The sequence below is a fragment of the Rhinoderma darwinii genome, assembly GCF_050947455.1.
Source record: "Rhinoderma darwinii isolate aRhiDar2 chromosome 2 unlocalized genomic scaffold, aRhiDar2.hap1 SUPER_2_unloc_27, whole genome shotgun sequence".
Taxonomy (NCBI): Eukaryota; Metazoa; Chordata; class Amphibia; order Anura; family Rhinodermatidae; genus Rhinoderma; species Rhinoderma darwinii.
In genome coordinates, this window is record NW_027461693.1 from 21456 (window position 1) to 38370 (window position 16915).

Here is a 16915-nt window from a genome sequence, read left to right on the forward strand (position 1 = left end):
TAAAAATTCAACCGCTCCACGGATTCCCAGACAGTCTCCCACACTGGTACTAGCGAGGCCTTAAGCTGTGTAACTTCTGCGATCTGACGAGAGCAGGCACATTCAGCTTAGAATGGCCATTGACATTAAATGCTTTAATCCATAGTCCTTTTTAATCGATTGTAAAACAAAATCTAAACGACATAATAAAAAGTCAACCGCACCACGGATTCCCAGACAGTCTCCCACACTGGTACTGGCGAAGCCTTAAGCTGTGTAATTTCTGCGATCTGACGAGAGCAGGCACATTCAGCTTAGAATGGCCATTGACATTAAATGCTTTAATCCATAGTCCTTTTTAATCGATTGTGAAACAAAATCTAAACGACATAATAAAAAGTCAACCGCACCACTGATTCCCAGACAGTCTCCCACACTGGTACTAGCGAGGCCTTAAGCTGTGTAACTTCTGCGATCTGACGAGAGCAGGGACATTCAGCTTAGAATGGCCATTGACATTAAATGCTTTAATCCATAGTCCTTTTTAATCGATTGTGAAACAAAATCTAAACGACATAATAAATAGTCAACCGCACCACGGATTCCCAGACAGTCTCCCACACTGGTACTAGCGAGGCCTTAAGCTGTGTAACTTCTGCGATCTGACGAGAGCAGGGACATTCAGCTTAGAATGGCTATTGACATTAAATGCTTTAATCCATAGTCCTTTTTAATCGATTGTGAAACAAAATCTAAACGACATAATAAGACTTCAACCGCACCACGGATTCCCAGACAGTCTCCCACACTGGTACTAGCGAGGCGTTAAGCTGTGTAACTTCTGCGATCTGACGAGAGCAGGCACATTCAGCTTAGAATGGCCATTGACATTAAAAGCCTTAATCCACAGTCCTATTTAATCTATTGTGAAACAAAATCTAAACAACATAATAAAAAGTCAACTGCACCACGGATTCCCAGACAGTCTCCCACACTGGTACTAGCGAGGCCTTAAGCTGTGTAACTTCTGCGATCTGACGAGAGCATGCACATTCAGCTTAGAATGGCCATTGACATTAAATGCTTTAATCCATAGTCCTTTTTAATCGATTGTGAAACAAAATCTAAATGACATAATAAAAAGTCAACCGCACCACGGATTCCCAGACAGTCTCCCACACTGGTACTAGCGAGGACTTAAGCTGTGTAACTTCTGCGATCTGACGAGAGCAGGCACATTCAGCTTAGAATGGCCATTGACATTAAAAGCTTTAATCCATAGTCCTATTTAATCTATTGTGAAACAAAATCTAAACAACATTATAAAAAGTCAACCGCACCACGGATTCCCAGACAGTCTCCCACACTGGTACTAGCGAGGCCTTAAGCTATGTAACTTCTGCGTTCTGACGAGAGCAGGCACATTCAGCTTAGAATGGCCATTGACATTAAATGCTTTAATCCATAGTCCTTTTTAATCGATTGTGAAACAAAATCTAAACGACATAATAAAAATTCAACCGCTCCACGGATTCCCAGACAGTCTCCCACACTGGTACTAGCGAGGCCTTAAGCTGTGTAACTTCTGCGATCTGACGAGAGCAGGCACATTCAGCTTAGAATGGCCATTGGCGTTAAATGCTTTAATCCATAGTCCTATTTAATCTATTGTGAAACAAAATCTAAACGACATAATAATAAGTCAACCGCACCACGGATTCCCAGACAGTCACCCACACTGGTACTAGCGAGGCGTTAAGCTGTGTAACTTCTGCGATCTAACGAGAGCAGGCACATTCAGCTTAGAATGGCCATTGACATTAAATGCTTTAATCCATAGTCCTATTTAATCTATTGTGAAACAAAATCTAAACAACATAATAAATAGTCAACCGCACCACGGATTCCCAGACAGTCTCCCACACAGGTACTAGTGAGGCCTTAAACTGTGTAACTTCTGCGATCTGACGAGAGCAGGCACATTCAGCTTAGAATGGCCATTGACATTAAAAGCCTTAATCCATAGTCCTATTTAATCTATTGTGAAACAAAATCTAAACAACATAATAAAAAGTCAACCGCACCACGCATTCCCAGACAGTCTCCCACACTGGTACCAGCGAGGCCTTAAGCTGTGTAACTTCTGCGATCTGACGAGAGCAGGGACATTCAGCTTAGAATGGCCATTGACATTAAAGGCATTAATCCATAGTCCTTTTTAATCGATTGTGAAACAAAATCTAAACGACATAATAAAAACTCAACCGCACCACGGATTCCCAGACAGTCTCCCACACTGGTACTAGCGAGGCCTTAAGCTGTGTAACTTCTGCGTTCGGACGAGAGCAGGCACATTCAGCTTAGAATGGCCATTGACGTTAAATGTTTTAATCCATAGTCCTATTTAATCTATTGTGAAACAAAATCTAAACGACATAATAAAAAGTCAACCGCACCACGGATTCCCAGACAGTCTCCCACACTGGTACTAGCGAGGCGTTAAGCTGTGTAACTTCTGCGATCTGACGAGAGCAGGGACATTCAGCTTAGAATGGCCATTGACATTAAATGCTTTAATCCATAGTCCTTTTTAATCGATTGTGAAACAAAATCTAAACGACATAATAAAAATTCAACCGCACCACGGATTCCCAAACAGTCTCCCACACTGGTACTAGCGAGGCCTTAAGCTGTTTAACTTCTGCAATCTAACAAGAGCATGCACTTTCAGCTTAGAATGGCCATTGACATTAAATGCTTTAATCCATAGTCCTTTTTAATCGATTGTGAAACAAAATCTAAACGACATAATAAAAAGTCAACCGCACCACGGATTCCCAGACAGTCTCCCACACCGGTACTAGCGAGGCCTTAAGCTGTGTAACTTCTGCGATCTGACGAGAGCAGGCACATTCAGCTTAGAATGGCCATTGACATTAAAAGCCTTAATCCATAGTCCTATTTAATCTATTGTGAAACAAAATCTAAACAACATAATAAAAAGACAACCGCACCACGGATTCCCAGACAGTCACCCATACTGGTACTAGCGAGGCCTTAAGCTGTGTAACTTCTGCGATCTGACGAGAGCAGGGACATTCAGCTTAGAATGGCCATTGACATTAAATTCTTTAATCCATAGTCCTTTTTAATCGATTGTGAAACAAAATCTAAACGACATAATAAAAATTCAACCGCACCACGGATTCCCAGACAGTCTCCCACACTGGTACTAGCGAGGCGTTAAGCTGTTTAACTTCTGCGATCTAACGAGAGCATGCACATTCAGCTTAGAATGGCCATTGACATTAAATGCTTTAATCCATAGTCCTTTTTAATCGATTGTGAAACAAAATCTAAATGACATAATAAAAAGTCAACCGCACCACGGATTCCCAGACAGTCTCCCACACTGGTACTAGCGAGGACTTAAGCTGTGTAACTTCTGCGATCTGACGAGAGCAGGCACATTCAGCTTAGAATGGCCATTGACATTAAAAGCTTTAATCCATAGTCCTATTTAATCTATTGTGAAACAAAATCTAAACAACATTATAAAAAGTCAACCGCACCACGGATTCCCAGACAGTCTCCCACACTGGTACTAGCGAGGCCTTAAGCTATGTAACTTCTGCGTTCTGACGAGAGCAGGCACATTCAGCTTAGAATGGCCATTGACATTAAATGCTTTAATCCATGGTCCTTTTTAATCGATTGTGAAACAAAATCTAAACGACATAATAAAAATTCAACCGCTCCACGGATTCCCAGACAGTCTCCCACACTGGTACTAGCGAGGCCTTAAGCTGTGTAACTTCTGCGATCTGACGAGAGCAGGCACATTCAGCTTAGAATGGCCATTGACGTTAAATGCTTTAATCCATAGTCCTATTTAATCTATTGTGAAACAAAATCTAAACGACATAATAATAAGTCAACCGCACCACGGATTCCCAGACAGTCACCCACACTGGTACTAGCGAGGCGTTAAGCTGTGTAACTTCTGCGATCTAACGAGAGCAGGCACATTCAGCTTAGAATGGCCATTGACATTAAATGCTTTAATCCATAGTCCTATTTAATCTATTGTGAAACAAAATCTAAACAACATAATAAATAGTCAACCGCACCACGGATTCCCAGACAGTCTCCCACACAGGTACTAGTGAGGCCTTAAGCTGTGTAACTTCTGCGATCTGACGAGAGCAGGCACATTCAGCTTAGAATGGCCATTGACATTAAAAGCCTTAATCCATAGTCCTATTTAATCTATTGTGAAACAAAATCTAAACAACATAATAAAAAGTCAACCGCACCACGCATTCCCAGACAGTCTCCCACACTGGTACCAGCGAGGCCTTAAGCTGTGTAACTTCTGCGATCTGACGAGAGCAGGGACATTCAGCTTAGAATGGCCATTGACATTAAAGGCATTAATCCATAGTCCTTTTTAATCGATTGTGAAACAAAATCTAAACGACATAATAAAAACTCAACCGCACCACGGATTCCCAGACAGTCTCCCACACTGGTACTAGCGAGGCCTTAAGCTGTGTAACTTCTGCGTTCGGACGAGAGCAGGGACATTCAGCTTAGAATGGCCATTGACATTAAATGCTTTAATCCATAGTCCTTTTTAATCGATTGTGAAACAAAATCTAAACGACATAATAAAAATTCAACCGCACCACGGATTCCCAAACAGTCTCCCACACTGGTACTAGCGAGGCCTTAAGCTGTTTAACTTCTGCAATCTAACAAGAGCATGCACTTTCAGCTTAGAATGGCCATTGACATTAAATGCTTTAATCCATAGTCCTTTTTAATCGATTGTGAAACAAAATCTAAACGACATAATAAAAAGTCAACCGCACCACGGATTCCCAGACAGTCTCCCACACCGGTACTAGCGAGGCCTTAAGCTGTGTAACTTCTGCGATCTGACGAGAGCAGGCACATTCAGCTTAGAATGGCCATTGACATTAAAAGCCTTAATCCATAGTCCTATTTAATCTATTGTGAAACAAAATCTAAACAACATAATAAAAAGACAACCGCACCACGGATTCCCAGACAGTCACCCATACTGGTACTAGCGAGGCGTTAAGCTGTGTAACTTCTGCGATCTAACGAGAGCAGGCACATTCAGCTTAGAATGGCCATTGACATTAAATGCTTTAATCCATAGTCCTTTTTAATCGATTGTGAAACAAAATCTAAACAACATAATAAAAATTCAACCGCACCACGGATTCCCAGACAGTCTCCCACACTGGTACTAGCGAGGCCTTAAGCTGTGTAACTTCTGCGATCTGACGAGAGCAGGCACATTCAGCTTAGAATGGCCATTGACATTAAAAGCCTTAATCCATAGTCCTATTTAATCTATTGTGAAACAAAATCTAAACAACATAATAAAAAGTCAACCGCACCACAGATTCCCAGACAGTCTCCCACACTGGTACAAGCGAGGCCTTAAGCTGTGTAACTTCTGCGATCTGACGAGAGCAGGCACATTCAGCTTAGAATGGCCATTGACATTAAAAGCCTTAATCCATAGTCCTATTTAATCTATTGTGAAACAAAATCTAAACAACATAATAAAAAGTCAACCGCACCACGCATTCCCAGACAGTCTCCCACACTGGTACTAGCGAGGCCTTAAGCTGGGTAACTTCTGCGATCTGACGAGAGCAGGTGCATTCAGCTTAGAATGGCCATTGACATTAAATGCTTTAATCCATAGTCCTTTTTAATCGATTGTGAAACAAAATCTAAACGACATAATAAGAATTCAACCGCACCACGGATTCCCAGACAGTCTCCCACACTGGTACTAGCAAGGCCTTAAGCTGTGTAACTTCTGCGATCTGACGAGAGCAGGGACATTCAGCTTAGAATGGCTATTGACATTAAATGCTTTAATCCATAGTCCTTTTTAATCGATTGTGAAACAAAATCTAAACGACATAATAAGAATTCAACCGCACCACGGATTCCCAGACAGTCTCCCACACTGGTACTAGCGAGGCGTTAAGCTGTGTAACTTCTGCGATCTGACGAGAGCAGGCACATTCAGCTTAGAATGGCCATTGACATTAAAAGCCTTAATCCACAGTCCTATTTAATCTATTGTGAAACAAAATCTAAACAACATAATAAAAAGTCAACTGCACCACGGATTCCCAGACAGTCTCCCACACTGGTACTAGCGAGGCCTTAAGCTGTGTAACTTCTGCGATCTGACGAAAGCAGGGACATTCAGCTTAGAATGGCCATTGACATTAAATTCTTTAATCCATAGTCCTTTTTAATCGATTGTGAAACAAAATCTAAACGACATAATAAAAATTCAACCGCACCACGGATTCCCAGACAGTCTCCCACACTGGTACTAGCGAGGCCTTAAGCTGTGTAACTTCTGCGTTCTGACTAGATCAGGCACATTCAGCTTAGAATGGCCATTGACGTTAAATGCTTTAATCCATAGTCCTATTTAATCTATTGTGAAACAAAATCTAAACGACATAATAAAAAGTCAACCGCACCACGGATTCCCAGACAGTCTCCCACACTGGTACTAGCGAGGCCTTAAGCTGTGTAACTTCTGCGATCTGACGAGAGCAGGGACATTCAGCTTAGAATGGCCATTGACATTAAATGCTTTAATCCATAGTCCTTTTTAATCTATTGTGAAACAAAATCTAAACGACATAATAAAAATTCAACCGCACCACGGATTCCCAGACAGTCTCCCACACTGGTACTAGCGAGGCCTTAAACTGTGTAACTTCTGCGATCTGACGAGAGCAGGCACATTCAGCTTAGAATGGCCATTGACATGAAATGCTTTAATCCATAGTCCTTTTTAATCGATTGTGAAACAAAATCTAAACGACATAATAAAAAGGCAACCGCACCACGGATTCCCAGACAGTCTCCCACACTGGTACTAGCGAGGCCTTAAGCTGTGTAACTTCTGCGATCTGACGAGAGCAGGCACATTCAGCTTAGAATGGCCATTGACATTAAATGCTTTAATCCATAGTCCTTTTTAATCGATTGTGAAACAAAATCTAAACGACATAATAAAAAGTCAACCGCACCACGGATTCCCAGACAGTCTCCCACACTGGTACTAGCGAGGCCTTAAGCTGTGTAACTTCTGCGATCTGACGAGAGCAGGCACATTCAGCTTAGAATGGCCATTGACGTTAAATGCTTTAATCCATAGTCCTATTTAATCTATTGTGAAACAAAATCTAAACGACATAATAAAAAGTCAACCGCACCATGGATTCCCAGACAGTCTCCCACACTGGTACTAGCGAGGCCTTAAGCTGTGTAACTTCTGCGATCTGACGAGAGCAGGCACATTCAGCTTAGAATGGCCATTGACATTAAATGCTTTAATCCATAGTCCTTTTTAATCGATTGTGAAACAAAATCTAAACGACATAATAAAAATTCAACCGCACCACGGATTCCCAGACAGTCTCCCACACTGGTACTAGCGAGGCCTTAAGCTGTGTAACTTCTGCGATCTGACGAGAGCAGGCACATTCAGCTTAGAATGGCCATTGACGTTAAGTGATTTAATCCATAGTCCTATTTAATCTATTGTGAAACAAAATCTAAACGACATAATAAAAAGTCAACCGCACCACGGATTCCCAGACAGTCTCCCACACTGGTACTAGCGAGGCGTTAAGCTGTGTAACTTCTGCGATCTGACGAGAGCAGGCACATTCAGCTTAGAATGGCCATTGACATTAAAAGCCTTAATCCATAGTCCTATTTAATCTATTGTGAAACAAAATCTAAACAACATAATAAAAAGTCAACCGCACCACAGATTCCCAGACAGTCTCCCACACTGGTACAAGCGAGGCCTTAAGCTGTGTAACTTCTGCGATCTGACGAGAGCAGGCACATTCAGCTTAGAATGGCCATTGACATTAAAAGCCTTAATCCATAGTCCTTTTTAATCTATTGTGAAACAAAATCTAAACAACATAATAAAAAGTCAACCGCACCACGCATTCCCAGACAGTCTCCCACACTGGTACTAGCGAGGCCTTAAGCTGGGTAACTTCTGCGATCTGACGAGAGCAGGTGCATTCAGCTTAGAATGGCCATTGACATTAAATGCTTTAATCCATAGTCCTTTTTAATCGATTGTGAAACAAAATCTAAACGACATAATAAGAATTCAACCGCACCACGGATTCCCAGACAGTCTCCCACACTGGTACTAGCGAGGCCTTAAGCTGTGTAACTTCTGCGATCTGACGAGAGCAGGGACATTCAACTTAGAATGGCTATTGACATTAAATGCTTTAATCCATAGTCCTTTTTAATCGATTGTGAAACAAAATCTAAACGACATAATAAGAATTCAACCGCACCACGGATTCCCAGACAGTCTCCCACACTGGTACTAGCGAGGCGTTAAGCTGTGTAACTTCTGCGATCTGACGAGAGCAGGCACATTCAGCTTAGAATGGCCATTGACATTAAAAGCCTTAATCCACAGTCCTATTTAATCTATTGTGAAACAAAATCTAAACAACATAATAAAAAGTCAGCTGCACCACGGATTCCCAGACAGTCTCCCACACTGGTACTAGTGAGGCCTTAAGCTGTGTAACTTCTGCGATCTGACGAAAGCAGGGACATTCAGCTTAGAATGGCCATTGACATTAAATTCTTTAATCCATAGTCCTTTTTAATCGATTGTGAAACAAAATCTAAACGACATAATAAAAATTCAACCGCACCACGGATTCCCAGACAGTCTCCCACACTGGTACTAGCGAGGCCTTAAGCTGTGTAACTTCTGCATTCTGACTAGATCAGGCACATTCAGCTTAGAATGGCCATTGACGTTAAATGCTTTAATCCATAGTCCTATTTAATCTATTGTGAAACAAAATCTAAACGGCATAATAAAAAGTCAACCGCACCACGGATTCCCAGACAGTCTCCCACACTGGTACTAGCGAGGCCTTAAGCTGTGTAACTTCTGCGATCTGACGAGAGCAGGGACATTCAGCTTAGAATGGCCATTGACATTAAATGCTTTAATCCATAGTCCTTTTTAATCTATTGTGAAACAAAATCTAAACGACATAATAAAAATTCAACCGCACCACGGATTCCCAGACAGTCTCCCACACTGGTACTAGCGAGGCCTTAAACTGTGTAACTTCTGCGATCTGACGAGAGCAGGGACATTCAGCTTAGAATGGCCATTGACATGAAATGCTTTAATCCATAGTCCTTTTTAATCGATTGTGAAACAAAATCTAAACGACATAATAAAAAGGCAACCGCACCACGGATTCCAAGACAGTCTCCCACACTGGTACTAGCGAGGCCTTAAGCTGTGTAACTTCTGCGATCTGACGAGAGCAGGCACATTCAGCTTAGAATGGCCATTGACATTAAATGCTTTAATCCATAGTCCTTTTTAATCGATTGTGAAACAAAATCTAAACGACATAATAAAAAGTCAACCGCACCACGGATTCCCAGACAGTCTCCCACACTGGTACTAGCGAGGCCTTAAGCTGTGTAACTTCTGCGATCTGACGAGAGCAGGCACATTCAGCTTAGAATGGCCATTGACATTAAATGCTTTAATCCATAGTCCTTTTTAATCGATTGTGAAACAAAATCTAAACGACATAATAAAAATTCAACCGCACCACGGATTCCCAGACAGTCTCCCACACTGGTACTAGCGAGGCCTTAAGCTGTGTAACTTCTGCGATCTGACGAGAGCAGGCACATTCAGCTTAGAATGGCCATTGACGTTAAGTGATTTAATCCATAGTCCTATTTAATCTATTGTGAAACAAAATCTAAACGACATAATAAAAAGTCAACCGCACCACGGATTCCCAGACAGTCTCCCACACTGGTACTAGCGAGGCGTTAAGCTGTGTAACTTCTGCGATCTAACGAGAGCAGGCACATTCAGCTTAGAATGAGCATTGACTTTAAATGCTTTAATCCATAGTCCTATTTAATCTATTGTGAAACAAAATCTAAACAACATAATAAAAAGTCAACCGCACCACGGATTCCCAGACAGTCTCCCACACTGGTACTAGCGAGGCCTTAAGCTGTGTAACTTCTGCGATCTGACGAGAGCAGGCACATTCAGCTTAGAATGGCCATTGACATTAAAAGCCTTAATCCATAGTCCTATTTAATCTATTGTGAAACAAAATCTAAACAACATAATAAAAAGTCAACCGCACCACGGATTCCCAGACAGTCTCCCACACTGGTACTAGCGAGGCCTTAAGCTGTGTAACTTCTGCGATCTGACGAGAGCAGGGACATTCAGCTTAGAATGGCCATTGACATTAAATGCTTTAATCCATAGTCCTTTTTAATCTATTGTGAAACAAAATCTAAACGACATAATAAAAATTCAACCGCACCACGGATTCCCAGACAGTCTCCCACACTGGTACTAGCGAGGCCTTAAGCTGTGTAACTTCTGCGATCTGACGAGAGCAGGCACATTCAGCTTAGAATGGCCATTGACATGAAATGCTTTAATCCATAGTCCTTTTTAATCGATTGTGAAACAAAATCTAAACGACATAATAAAAAGTCAACCGCACCACGGATTCCCAGACAGTCTCCCACACTGGTACTAGCGAGGCCTTAAGCTGTGTAACTTCTGCGATCTGACGAGAGCAGGAACATTCAGCTTAGAATGGCCTTTGACGTTAAATGCTTTAATCCATAGTCCTATTTAATCTATTGTGAAACAAAATCTAAACGACAAAATAAAAAGTCAACCGCACCACGGATTCCCAGACAGTCTCCCACACTGGTACTAGCGAGGCCTTAAGCTGTGTAACTTCTGCGATCTGACGAGAGCAGGCACATTCAGCTTAGAATGGCCATTGACATTAGATGCTTTAATCCATAGTCCTTTTTAATCGATTGTGAAACAAAATCTAAACGACATAATAAAAATTCAACCGCACCACGGATTCCCAGACAGTCTCCCACACTGGTACTAGCGAGGCCTTAAGCTGTGTAACTTCTGCGATCTGACGAGAGCAGGCACATTCAGCTCAGAATGGCCATTGACGTTAAATGCTTTAATCCATAGTCCTATTTAATCTATTGTGAAACAAAATCTAAACGACATAATAAAAAGTAAACCGCACCACGGATTCCCAGACTGTCTCCCACACTGGTACTAGCGAGGTGTTAAGCTGTGTAACTTCTGCGATCTAACGAGAGCAGGCACATTCAGCTTAGAATGGCCATTGACATTAAATGCTTTAATCCATAGTCCTTTTTAATCGATTGTGAAACAAAATCTAAACGACATAATAAAAAGTCAACCGCACCACGGATTCCCAGACAGTCTCCCACACTGGTACTAGCGAGGCCTTAAGCTGTGTAACTTCTGTGATCTGACGAGAGCAGGCACATTCAGCTTAGAATGGCCATTGACATTGAATGCTTTAATCTATAGTCCTTTTTAATCGATTGTGAAACAAAATCTAAACGACATAATAAAAAGTCAACCGCACCACGGATTCCCAGAAAGTCTCCCACACTGGTACTAGCGAGGCCTTAAGCTGTGTAACTACTGCGATCTGACGAGAGCAGGCACATTCAGCTTAGAATAGCCATTGACATTAAAAGCCTTAATCCATAGTCCTATTTAATCTATTGTGAAACAAAATCTAAACAACATAATAAAAAGTCAACCGCACCACGCATTCCCAGACAGTCTCCCACACTGGTACCAGCGAGGCCTTAAGCTGTGTAACTTCTGCGATCTGACGAGAGCAGGGACATTCAGCTTAGAATGGCCATTGACATTAAAGGCTTTAATCCATAGTCCTTTTTAATCGATTGTGAAACAAAATCTAAACGACATAATAAAAACTCAACCGCACCACGGATTCCCAGACAGGCTCCCACACTGGTGCTAGCGAGGCCTTACGCTGTGTAACTTCTGTGTTCGGACGAGAGCAGGCACATTCAGCTTAGAATGGCCATTGACGTTAAATGCTTTAATCCATAGTCCTATTTAATCTATTGTGAAACAAAATCTAAACGACATAATAAAAAGTCAACCGCACCACGGATTCCCAGACAGTCTCCCACACTGGTACTAGCGAGGCGTTAAGCTGTGTAACTTCTGCGATCTAACGAGAGCAGGCACATTCAGCTTAGAATGAGTATTGACTTTAAATGCTTTAATCCATAGTCCTATTTAATCTATTGTGAAACAAAATCTAAACCACATAATAAAAAGTCAACCGCACCACGGATTCCCAGACAGTCTCCCACACTGGTACTAGCGAGGACTTAAGCTATGTAACTTCTGCGTTCTGACGAGAGCAGGCACATTCAGCTTAGAATGGCCATTGACGTTAAATGCTTTAATCCATAGTCCTTTTTAATCGATTGTGAAACAAAATCTAAACGACATAATAAAAAGTCAACCGCACCACGGATTCCCAGACAGTCTCCCACACTGGTACTAGCGAGGCCTTAAGCTGTGTAACTTCTGCGATCTCACGAGAGCAGGCACATTCAGCTTAGAATGGCCATTGACGTTAAGTGATTTAATCCATAGTCCTATTTAATCTATTGTGAAACAAAATCTAAACGACATAATAAAAAGTCAACCGCACCACGGATTCCCAGACAGTCTCCCACACTGGTACTAGCGAGGCGTTAAGCTGTGTAACTTCTGCGATCTAACGAGAGCAGGCACATTCAGCTTAGAATGAGCATTGACTTTAAATGCTTTAATCCATAGTCCTATTTAATCTATTGTGAAACAAAATTTAAACAACATAATAAAAAGTCAACCGCACCACGGATTCCCAGACAGTCTCCCACACTGGTACTAGCGAGGACTTAAGCTGTGTAACTTCTGCGATCTGACGAGAGCAGGGACATTCAGCTTAGAATGGCCATTGGCATTAAAGGCTTTAATCCATAGTCCTTTTTAATCGATTGTGAAACAAAATCTAAACGACATAATAAAAACTCAACCGCACCACGGATTCCCAGACAGTCTCCCACACTGGTGCTAGCGAGGCCTTACGCTGTGTAACTTCTGCGTTCGGACGAAAGCAGGCACATTCAGCTTAGAATGGCCATTGACGTTAAATGCTTTAATCCATAGTCCTATTTAATCTATTGTGAAACAAAATCTAAACGACATAATAAAAAGTCAACCGCACCACGGATTCCCAGACAGTCTCCCACACTGGTACTAGCGAGGCGTTAAGCTGTGTAACTTCTGCGATCTAACGAGAGCAGGCACATTCAGCTTAGAATGAGCATTGACTTTAAGTGCTTTAATCCATAGTCCTATTTAATCTATTGTGAAACAAAATCTAAACAACATAATAAAAAGTCAACCGCACCACGGATTCCCAGACAGTCTCCCACACTGGTACTAGCGAGGACTTAAGCTATGTAACTTCTGCGTTCTGACGAGAGCAGGCACATTCAGCTTAGAATGGCCATTGACGTTAAATGCTTTAATCCATAGTCCTTTTTAATCGATTGTGAAACAAAATCTAAACGACATAATAAAAAGTCAACCGCACCACGGATTCCCAGACAGTCTCCCACACTGGTACTAGCGAGGCCTTAAGCTGTGTAACTTCTGCGATCTGACGAGAGCAGGCACATTCAGCTTAAAATGGCCATTGACGTTAAGTGATTTAATCCATAGTCCTATTTAATCTATTGTGAAACAAAATCTAAACGACATAATAAAAATTCAACCGCACCACGGATTCCCAGACAGTCTCCCACACTGGTACTAGGGAGGCGTTAAGCTGTGTAACTTCTGCGATCTAACGAGAGCAGGCACATTCAGCTTAGAATGGCCATTGACATTAAATGCTTTAATCCATAGTCCTTTTTAATCGATTGTGAAACAAAATCTAAACGACATAATAAAAAGTCAACCGCACCACGGATTCCCAGACAGTCTCCCACACTGGTACTAGCGAGGCCTTAAGCTGTGTAACTTCTGCGATCTAACGAGAGCAGGCACATTCAGCTTAGAATGGCCATTGACATTAAAAGCCTTAATCCATAGGCCTATTTAATCTATTGTGAAACAAAATCTAAACAACATAATAAAAAGTCAACCGCACCACGGATTCCCAGACAGTCTCCCACACTGGTACTAGCGAGGCCTTAAGCTGTGTAACTTCTGCGATCTGACGAGAGCAGGCACATTCAGCTTAGAATGGCCATTGACATAAAAAGCCTTAATCCATAGTCCTATTTAATCGATTGTGAAACAAAATCTAAACGACATAATAAAAAGTCAACCGCACCACGGATTCCCAGACAGTCTCCCACACTGGTACTAGCGAGGCCTTAAGCTGTGTAACTTCTGCGATCTGACGAGAGCAGGCACATTCAGCTTAGAATGGCCATTGACATTAAATGCTTTAATCCATAGTCCTATTTAATCTATTGTGAAACAAAATCTAAACAACATAATAAAAAGTCAACCGCACCACGGATTCCCAGACAGTCTCCCACACTGGTACTAGCGAGGCCTTAAGCTGTGTAATTTCTGCGATCTGACGAGAGCAGGCACATTCAGCTTAGAATGGCCATTGACATTAAATGCTTTAATCCATAGTCCTTTTTAATCGATTGTGAAACAAAATCTAAACAACATAATAAAAAGTCAACTGCACCACGGATTCCCAGACAGTCTCCCACACTGGTACTAGGGAGGCCTTAAGCTGTGTAACTTCTGCGATCTGACGAGAGCAGGCACATTCAGCTTAGAATGGCCATTGACATGAAATGCTTTAATCCATAGTCCTTTTTAATCGATTGTGAAACAAAATCTAAACGACATAATAAAAAGTCAACCGCACCACGGATTCCCAGACAGTCTCCCACACTGGTACTAGCGACGCCTTAAGCTGTGTAACTTCTGCGATCTGACGAGAGCAGGCACATTCAGCTTAGAATGGCCATTGACGTTAAATGCTTTAATCCATAGTCCTATTTAATCTATTGTGAAACAAAATCTAAACGACATAATAAAAAGTCAACCGCACCACGGATTCCCAGACAGTCTCCCACAATGGTACTAGCGAGGCCTTAAGCTGTGTAACTTCTGCGATCTGACGAGAGCAGGCACATCCAGTTTAGAATGGCCATTGACATTAAATGCTTTAATCCATAGTCCTTTTTAATCGATTGTGAAACAAAATCTAAACGACATAATAAAAATTCAACCGCACCACGGATTCCCAGACAGTCTCCCACACTGGTACTAGCGAGGCCTTAAGCTGTGTAACTTCTGCGATCTGACGAGAGCAGGCACATTCAGCTTAGAATGGCCATTGACGTTAAATGCTTTAATCCATAGTCCTATTTAATCTATTGTGAAACAAAATCTAAACGACATAATAAAAAGTAAACCGCACCACGGATTCCCAGACAGTCTCCCACACTGGTACTAGTGAGGTGTTAAGCTGTGTAACTTCTGCGATCTAACGAGAGCAGGCACATTCAGCTTAGAATGGCCATTGACATTAAATGCTTTAATCCATAGTCCTTTTTAATCGATTGTGAAACAAAATCTAAACGACATAATAAAAAGTCAACCGCACCACGGATTCCCAGACAGTCTCCCACACTGGTACTAGCGAGGCCTTAAGCTGTGTAACTTCTGCGATCTGACGAGAGCAGGCACATTCAGCTTAGAATGGCCATTGACGTTAAATGCTTTAATCCATAGTCCTATTTAATCTATTGTGAAACAAAATCTAAACGACATAATAAAAAGTAAACCGCACCACGGATTCCCAGACAGTCTCCCACACTGGTACTAGTGAGGTGTTAAGCTGTGTAACTTCTGCGATCTAACGAGAGCAGGCACATTCAGCTTAGAATGGCCATTGACATTAAATGCTTTAATCCATAGTCCTTTTTAATCGATTGTGAAACAAAATCTAAACGACATAATAAAAAGTCAACCGCACCACGGATTCCCAGACAGTCTCCCACACTGGTACTAGCGAGGCCTTAAGCTGTGTAACTTCTGCGATCTGACGAGAGCAGGCACATTCAGCTTAGAATGGCCATTGACATTAAATGCTTTAATCCATAGTCCTATTTAATCTATTGTGAAACAAAATCTAAACAACATAATAAAAAGTCAACCGCACCACGCATTCCCAGACAGTCTCCCACACTGGTACCAGCGAGGCCTTAAGCTGTGTAACTTCTGCGATCTGACGAGAGCAGGGACATTCAGCTTAGAATGGCCATTGACATTAAAGGCTTTAATCCATAGTCCTTTTTAATCGATTGTGAAACAAAATCTAAACGACATAATAAAAACTCAACCGCACCACGGATTCCCAGACAGTCTCCCACACTGGTGCTAGCGAGGCCTTACGCTGTGTAACTTCTGCGTTCGGACGAGAGCAGGCACATTCAGCTTAGAATGGCCATTGACGTTAAATGCTTTAATCCATAGTCCTATTTAATCTATTGTGAAACAAAATCTAAACAACATAATAAAAAGTCAACCGCACCACGGATTCCCAGACAGTCTCCCACACTGGTACTAGCGAGGCCTTAAGCTGTGTAACTTCTGCGATCTGACGAGAGCAGGCACATTCAGCTTAGAATGGCCATTGACGTTAAGTGATTTAATCCATAGTCCTATTTAATCTATTGTGAAACAAAATCTAAACGACATAATAAAAATTCAACCGCACCACGGATTCCCAGACAGTCTCCCACACTGGTACTAGCGAGGCCTTAAGCTGTGTAACTTCTGCGATCTGACGAGAGCAGGCACATTCAGCTTAGAATGGCCATTGACATTAAATGCTTTAATCCATAGTCCTATTTAATCTATTGTGAAACAAAATCT

At 41.8% G+C, this 16915-nt stretch overlaps 79 pseudogenes; all 79 read right to left on the bottom strand.

Annotated features, from left to right (window-relative positions):
* Positions 1–5: 5 nt before the first annotated feature.
* LOC142675881 (5S ribosomal RNA) lies at positions 6–124 on the bottom strand (annotated as a pseudogene).
* A 67-nt stretch (positions 125–191) lies between these two features.
* LOC142675677 (5S ribosomal RNA) lies at positions 192–310 on the bottom strand (annotated as a pseudogene).
* A 67-nt stretch (positions 311–377) lies between these two features.
* LOC142675685 (5S ribosomal RNA) lies at positions 378–496 on the bottom strand (annotated as a pseudogene).
* Positions 497–563: 67 nt separating this feature from the next.
* On the bottom strand, positions 564–682 carry LOC142675528 (5S ribosomal RNA; annotated as a pseudogene).
* Positions 683–749: 67 nt separating this feature from the next.
* Positions 750–868, bottom strand: LOC142675387 (5S ribosomal RNA; annotated as a pseudogene).
* Positions 869–935: 67 nt separating this feature from the next.
* Positions 936–1054, bottom strand: LOC142675730 (5S ribosomal RNA; annotated as a pseudogene).
* A 67-nt stretch (positions 1055–1121) lies between these two features.
* LOC142675662 (5S ribosomal RNA) lies at positions 1122–1240 on the bottom strand (annotated as a pseudogene).
* Positions 1241–1307: 67 nt separating this feature from the next.
* Positions 1308–1426, bottom strand: LOC142675516 (5S ribosomal RNA; annotated as a pseudogene).
* Positions 1427–1493: 67 nt separating this feature from the next.
* On the bottom strand, positions 1494–1612 carry LOC142675243 (5S ribosomal RNA; annotated as a pseudogene).
* A 67-nt stretch (positions 1613–1679) lies between these two features.
* On the bottom strand, positions 1680–1798 carry LOC142675865 (5S ribosomal RNA; annotated as a pseudogene).
* Positions 1799–1865: 67 nt separating this feature from the next.
* LOC142675623 (5S ribosomal RNA) lies at positions 1866–1984 on the bottom strand (annotated as a pseudogene).
* Positions 1985–2051: 67 nt separating this feature from the next.
* On the bottom strand, positions 2052–2170 carry LOC142675758 (5S ribosomal RNA; annotated as a pseudogene).
* Positions 2171–2237: 67 nt separating this feature from the next.
* Positions 2238–2356, bottom strand: LOC142675549 (5S ribosomal RNA; annotated as a pseudogene).
* Positions 2357–2423: 67 nt separating this feature from the next.
* Positions 2424–2542, bottom strand: LOC142675151 (5S ribosomal RNA; annotated as a pseudogene).
* Positions 2543–2609: 67 nt separating this feature from the next.
* LOC142675379 (5S ribosomal RNA) lies at positions 2610–2728 on the bottom strand (annotated as a pseudogene).
* Positions 2729–2795: 67 nt separating this feature from the next.
* Positions 2796–2914, bottom strand: LOC142675431 (5S ribosomal RNA; annotated as a pseudogene).
* Positions 2915–2981: 67 nt separating this feature from the next.
* On the bottom strand, positions 2982–3100 carry LOC142675537 (5S ribosomal RNA; annotated as a pseudogene).
* A 67-nt stretch (positions 3101–3167) lies between these two features.
* On the bottom strand, positions 3168–3286 carry LOC142675298 (5S ribosomal RNA; annotated as a pseudogene).
* A 67-nt stretch (positions 3287–3353) lies between these two features.
* Positions 3354–3472, bottom strand: LOC142675663 (5S ribosomal RNA; annotated as a pseudogene).
* A 67-nt stretch (positions 3473–3539) lies between these two features.
* LOC142675517 (5S ribosomal RNA) lies at positions 3540–3658 on the bottom strand (annotated as a pseudogene).
* Positions 3659–3725: 67 nt separating this feature from the next.
* LOC142675882 (5S ribosomal RNA) lies at positions 3726–3844 on the bottom strand (annotated as a pseudogene).
* Positions 3845–3911: 67 nt separating this feature from the next.
* On the bottom strand, positions 3912–4030 carry LOC142675866 (5S ribosomal RNA; annotated as a pseudogene).
* Positions 4031–4097: 67 nt separating this feature from the next.
* Positions 4098–4216, bottom strand: LOC142675525 (5S ribosomal RNA; annotated as a pseudogene).
* A 67-nt stretch (positions 4217–4283) lies between these two features.
* LOC142675759 (5S ribosomal RNA) lies at positions 4284–4402 on the bottom strand (annotated as a pseudogene).
* A 67-nt stretch (positions 4403–4469) lies between these two features.
* LOC142675627 (5S ribosomal RNA) lies at positions 4470–4588 on the bottom strand (annotated as a pseudogene).
* Positions 4589–4655: 67 nt separating this feature from the next.
* LOC142675380 (5S ribosomal RNA) lies at positions 4656–4774 on the bottom strand (annotated as a pseudogene).
* A 67-nt stretch (positions 4775–4841) lies between these two features.
* On the bottom strand, positions 4842–4960 carry LOC142675432 (5S ribosomal RNA; annotated as a pseudogene).
* A 67-nt stretch (positions 4961–5027) lies between these two features.
* LOC142675174 (5S ribosomal RNA) lies at positions 5028–5146 on the bottom strand (annotated as a pseudogene).
* A 67-nt stretch (positions 5147–5213) lies between these two features.
* Positions 5214–5332, bottom strand: LOC142675639 (5S ribosomal RNA; annotated as a pseudogene).
* Positions 5333–5399: 67 nt separating this feature from the next.
* On the bottom strand, positions 5400–5518 carry LOC142675696 (5S ribosomal RNA; annotated as a pseudogene).
* Positions 5519–5585: 67 nt separating this feature from the next.
* On the bottom strand, positions 5586–5704 carry LOC142675569 (5S ribosomal RNA; annotated as a pseudogene).
* Positions 5705–5771: 67 nt separating this feature from the next.
* On the bottom strand, positions 5772–5890 carry LOC142675130 (5S ribosomal RNA; annotated as a pseudogene).
* Positions 5891–5957: 67 nt separating this feature from the next.
* Positions 5958–6076, bottom strand: LOC142675264 (5S ribosomal RNA; annotated as a pseudogene).
* A 67-nt stretch (positions 6077–6143) lies between these two features.
* LOC142675711 (5S ribosomal RNA) lies at positions 6144–6262 on the bottom strand (annotated as a pseudogene).
* A 67-nt stretch (positions 6263–6329) lies between these two features.
* LOC142675321 (5S ribosomal RNA) lies at positions 6330–6448 on the bottom strand (annotated as a pseudogene).
* A 67-nt stretch (positions 6449–6515) lies between these two features.
* On the bottom strand, positions 6516–6634 carry LOC142675468 (5S ribosomal RNA; annotated as a pseudogene).
* A 67-nt stretch (positions 6635–6701) lies between these two features.
* LOC142675807 (5S ribosomal RNA) lies at positions 6702–6820 on the bottom strand (annotated as a pseudogene).
* Positions 6821–6887: 67 nt separating this feature from the next.
* On the bottom strand, positions 6888–7006 carry LOC142675562 (5S ribosomal RNA; annotated as a pseudogene).
* Positions 7007–7073: 67 nt separating this feature from the next.
* On the bottom strand, positions 7074–7192 carry LOC142675850 (5S ribosomal RNA; annotated as a pseudogene).
* Positions 7193–7259: 67 nt separating this feature from the next.
* Positions 7260–7378, bottom strand: LOC142675702 (5S ribosomal RNA; annotated as a pseudogene).
* Positions 7379–7445: 67 nt separating this feature from the next.
* Positions 7446–7564, bottom strand: LOC142675640 (5S ribosomal RNA; annotated as a pseudogene).
* Positions 7565–7631: 67 nt separating this feature from the next.
* LOC142675858 (5S ribosomal RNA) lies at positions 7632–7750 on the bottom strand (annotated as a pseudogene).
* Positions 7751–7817: 67 nt separating this feature from the next.
* LOC142675697 (5S ribosomal RNA) lies at positions 7818–7936 on the bottom strand (annotated as a pseudogene).
* A 67-nt stretch (positions 7937–8003) lies between these two features.
* On the bottom strand, positions 8004–8122 carry LOC142675581 (5S ribosomal RNA; annotated as a pseudogene).
* Positions 8123–8189: 67 nt separating this feature from the next.
* LOC142675902 (5S ribosomal RNA) lies at positions 8190–8308 on the bottom strand (annotated as a pseudogene).
* Positions 8309–8375: 67 nt separating this feature from the next.
* LOC142675265 (5S ribosomal RNA) lies at positions 8376–8494 on the bottom strand (annotated as a pseudogene).
* Positions 8495–8561: 67 nt separating this feature from the next.
* Positions 8562–8680, bottom strand: LOC142675232 (5S ribosomal RNA; annotated as a pseudogene).
* A 253-nt stretch (positions 8681–8933) lies between these two features.
* Positions 8934–9052, bottom strand: LOC142675469 (5S ribosomal RNA; annotated as a pseudogene).
* A 67-nt stretch (positions 9053–9119) lies between these two features.
* Positions 9120–9238, bottom strand: LOC142675889 (5S ribosomal RNA; annotated as a pseudogene).
* A 67-nt stretch (positions 9239–9305) lies between these two features.
* On the bottom strand, positions 9306–9424 carry LOC142675810 (5S ribosomal RNA; annotated as a pseudogene).
* A 67-nt stretch (positions 9425–9491) lies between these two features.
* LOC142675863 (5S ribosomal RNA) lies at positions 9492–9610 on the bottom strand (annotated as a pseudogene).
* Positions 9611–9677: 67 nt separating this feature from the next.
* LOC142675641 (5S ribosomal RNA) lies at positions 9678–9796 on the bottom strand (annotated as a pseudogene).
* A 253-nt stretch (positions 9797–10049) lies between these two features.
* On the bottom strand, positions 10050–10168 carry LOC142675876 (5S ribosomal RNA; annotated as a pseudogene).
* A 67-nt stretch (positions 10169–10235) lies between these two features.
* Positions 10236–10354, bottom strand: LOC142675471 (5S ribosomal RNA; annotated as a pseudogene).
* Positions 10355–10421: 67 nt separating this feature from the next.
* Positions 10422–10540, bottom strand: LOC142675644 (5S ribosomal RNA; annotated as a pseudogene).
* Positions 10541–10607: 67 nt separating this feature from the next.
* LOC142675693 (5S ribosomal RNA) lies at positions 10608–10726 on the bottom strand (annotated as a pseudogene).
* Positions 10727–10793: 67 nt separating this feature from the next.
* On the bottom strand, positions 10794–10912 carry LOC142675888 (5S ribosomal RNA; annotated as a pseudogene).
* A 67-nt stretch (positions 10913–10979) lies between these two features.
* Positions 10980–11098, bottom strand: LOC142675674 (5S ribosomal RNA; annotated as a pseudogene).
* Positions 11099–11351: 253 nt separating this feature from the next.
* Positions 11352–11470, bottom strand: LOC142675675 (5S ribosomal RNA; annotated as a pseudogene).
* Positions 11471–11537: 67 nt separating this feature from the next.
* On the bottom strand, positions 11538–11656 carry LOC142675597 (5S ribosomal RNA; annotated as a pseudogene).
* Positions 11657–11723: 67 nt separating this feature from the next.
* On the bottom strand, positions 11724–11842 carry LOC142675760 (5S ribosomal RNA; annotated as a pseudogene).
* A 439-nt stretch (positions 11843–12281) lies between these two features.
* On the bottom strand, positions 12282–12400 carry LOC142675800 (5S ribosomal RNA; annotated as a pseudogene).
* Positions 12401–12467: 67 nt separating this feature from the next.
* Positions 12468–12586, bottom strand: LOC142675580 (5S ribosomal RNA; annotated as a pseudogene).
* A 253-nt stretch (positions 12587–12839) lies between these two features.
* Positions 12840–12958, bottom strand: LOC142675167 (5S ribosomal RNA; annotated as a pseudogene).
* Positions 12959–13397: 439 nt separating this feature from the next.
* On the bottom strand, positions 13398–13516 carry LOC142675802 (5S ribosomal RNA; annotated as a pseudogene).
* Positions 13517–13583: 67 nt separating this feature from the next.
* LOC142675585 (5S ribosomal RNA) lies at positions 13584–13702 on the bottom strand (annotated as a pseudogene).
* Positions 13703–13955: 253 nt separating this feature from the next.
* On the bottom strand, positions 13956–14074 carry LOC142675453 (5S ribosomal RNA; annotated as a pseudogene).
* A 67-nt stretch (positions 14075–14141) lies between these two features.
* On the bottom strand, positions 14142–14260 carry LOC142675900 (5S ribosomal RNA; annotated as a pseudogene).
* A 67-nt stretch (positions 14261–14327) lies between these two features.
* On the bottom strand, positions 14328–14446 carry LOC142675912 (5S ribosomal RNA; annotated as a pseudogene).
* Positions 14447–14513: 67 nt separating this feature from the next.
* LOC142675777 (5S ribosomal RNA) lies at positions 14514–14632 on the bottom strand (annotated as a pseudogene).
* Positions 14633–14699: 67 nt separating this feature from the next.
* Positions 14700–14818, bottom strand: LOC142675694 (5S ribosomal RNA; annotated as a pseudogene).
* Positions 14819–14885: 67 nt separating this feature from the next.
* LOC142675793 (5S ribosomal RNA) lies at positions 14886–15004 on the bottom strand (annotated as a pseudogene).
* Positions 15005–15071: 67 nt separating this feature from the next.
* On the bottom strand, positions 15072–15190 carry LOC142675699 (5S ribosomal RNA; annotated as a pseudogene).
* Positions 15191–15257: 67 nt separating this feature from the next.
* Positions 15258–15376, bottom strand: LOC142675645 (5S ribosomal RNA; annotated as a pseudogene).
* A 253-nt stretch (positions 15377–15629) lies between these two features.
* On the bottom strand, positions 15630–15748 carry LOC142675136 (5S ribosomal RNA; annotated as a pseudogene).
* Positions 15749–16001: 253 nt separating this feature from the next.
* On the bottom strand, positions 16002–16120 carry LOC142675148 (5S ribosomal RNA; annotated as a pseudogene).
* A 67-nt stretch (positions 16121–16187) lies between these two features.
* LOC142675761 (5S ribosomal RNA) lies at positions 16188–16306 on the bottom strand (annotated as a pseudogene).
* Positions 16307–16559: 253 nt separating this feature from the next.
* On the bottom strand, positions 16560–16678 carry LOC142675160 (5S ribosomal RNA; annotated as a pseudogene).
* A 67-nt stretch (positions 16679–16745) lies between these two features.
* LOC142675646 (5S ribosomal RNA) lies at positions 16746–16864 on the bottom strand (annotated as a pseudogene).
* Between the last annotated feature and the right edge of the window lie 51 nt (positions 16865–16915).